The sequence below is a fragment of the Plectropomus leopardus genome, unplaced genomic scaffold, assembly GCF_008729295.1.
Source record: "Plectropomus leopardus isolate mb unplaced genomic scaffold, YSFRI_Pleo_2.0 unplaced_scaffold9832, whole genome shotgun sequence".
NCBI classification, from domain to species: domain Eukaryota; kingdom Metazoa; phylum Chordata; class Actinopteri; order Perciformes; family Serranidae; genus Plectropomus; species Plectropomus leopardus.
Window position 1 is genome coordinate 1 of NW_024704557.1, and position 2098 is coordinate 2098.

At 36.7% G+C, this 2098-nt stretch overlaps 1 long non-coding RNA gene across 1 annotated transcript; it reads left to right on the top strand.

Moving 5' to 3' along the window:
• The first annotated feature begins 333 nt into the window (after window positions 1-333).
• Window positions 334-1541, top strand: LOC121940911. The gene is made up of 3 exons (XR_006105712.1): window positions 334-392; window positions 580-617; window positions 1457-1541. It is a non-coding gene; the product is annotated as an uncharacterized LOC121940911 (long non-coding RNA).
• The last annotated feature ends 557 nt before the right edge of the window (window positions 1542-2098 follow it).

A 2098-nucleotide genomic window follows, 5' to 3' on the forward strand; every position in this document is an offset into this window, starting at 1 on the left:
AATAAAAACTAACCTAAAATGAGCAAACTCACTCTGTCAACTCACTGAATATAAAAACTGAACTGAAAACGAAAAATAAAAATAAAAACAGCTGAAAAATACAACAATATACAATTTAAAACTGAACTATAAGTTCTAAATAATCACCTCTGCAACTTTTGCTGCCGATAGTATCTGTTCTTTAGACATTTCATGTTTGAATGCACCACTTTTGTAATTTTCCCACGATACTCAACTTGACGGTCATGAAAGTTGGGCGATGAAGTGACAGATGGGCTGCAGCTGCAGGAAGGTTTCTGTGTCAGTGACGGAGATTCTGTCTGCTCTCTCCTCAGGCGCCCTGAAGAAAAACCTGACAGCCGAGCAGATCAAAGAGGACCTCGTGACGTTAGGTACGCATCCGAATCCTTCGCCATTAACTGGGTCAGTTTTAAAACAGGTGGTTAAGGATAGCTGCTGGATAGTTTCCTCTCATGACGGCATGTCATGGTATGAAGGAAGCTAATTCTCACGCTTCTAATCATTATTGAAAATGTTTTACACGTGAAACTGAATCTGGTTTGTCTGTGGATTCCTCAGGACTGAACGAAGACAAGGCGGCTCACTTTTCACAGCAGGTAACTTTCACTATGATCTGAGGACATCAGTAAGACAGCTACTGTGGCAGAAGAAGTATTTAGATCCTAAAAATACTCTGTTACAAGTTAAAGTCCTGCATTTGAAACTTCAGTGAAATAATATTATGTAATCTGCAGACTGTACTTAATGTGTGAAAAGTAAAAGTATTCATTGTGCAGTAAAATGACAGTTTTACTACTATATGGTGAATATTCCAACTGCAATAATGTGTATGTGTCATTTTCCTGCTGTAGATATTTCAGGTTGTTGTCATTGTAACTCATTTATATCCTGCTGGGTAATTTAATCTACAGCAGTGCATCATTTTCCATAAGATCATCACGTTTGCTTGTTTGCTGTTCGAGTTTATTTAGCTTAAGAAAGAGGAGAATTAATCACAAACATTCAGCATTTATTCATTGGTAAAGACATGATGGTTAAAAGAAGGGAATAAAAATGTTTGATCTGAAAAAGTAACTAAAGCTTTCAGAAAAATGTAGTAAAAAGCAAAATATTTACCTGTAGATCTTCTATAATGTAGCATATAATGACTTACTTATACAAAATATAAGTGCCTTGAATTTGCACTAAAATACAGTGTTTTAAATGAAGGTAGTTATATTACAACTCCATGTTAGAGGATTAAAAAAAGTGCCAAAAACATTCACAAACTTCTCTCTAATGGAAAAAATACAATTGACAATCCAATAGATCCTTTTGAGAAAACAACCCTTAAATTCATTGTTTATAATCATCTTTAAAAGTTGCACAAAATGCCTTTTTATGAAGCCAGATGTCATTATTTCGAGCTCGGGAGTCTTTGTTGTGTTTGTTGCAGTGGGGGGAGCACTACGCAGCGCTGTCCAGACTCGCCATGACACAAACTCTGATGGTCAACCAGCTGGTCGACATGGAGTGGAAATTTGGAGGTAAGACGAAGCAAAACCACGAATTTTAGCTCTTGAAAAAATCATAGGTTCAATTAAAGGTCAGTATTTTTTTTGAAGTGGAGTTGTAAGAAGTACTTATTTATAGTTAATGTATTACACGCAGTAGGTGTCAGTCAGCACGAGCCGAGTTTGAAGAAGCAGGCTAAGCAATGTACTAATTAAGCCACCGAAAAAAATCCATCAGATCAAATGTATGCCATATAATAAGTATTTTCACAGTTTCATCATAATGTCAGACAGTGATTTCCAGCAGGAAAATGAAGCCGTAAAACTGTGATTTAACATCAGCGAACACAGGAGCTGCTGGTCTACCACTGCCATGATGAGCTCTGTTTTTGTGTTATTGTGTGACTTTGGTATTTAAAAATGTTAGTTAAGATTCATTAAAGTCACACAATTACACCAAATAACCAAATGTTCGAGGCAGCGGTCGAACGGCAGCTCCTGTATTCAGCGAGGTTAAATTAGTTTTTTTGTCAGTGGAGTCTGGTGGCTTTGACCAGACCATAGATGGAGAACTTTGTCACTAA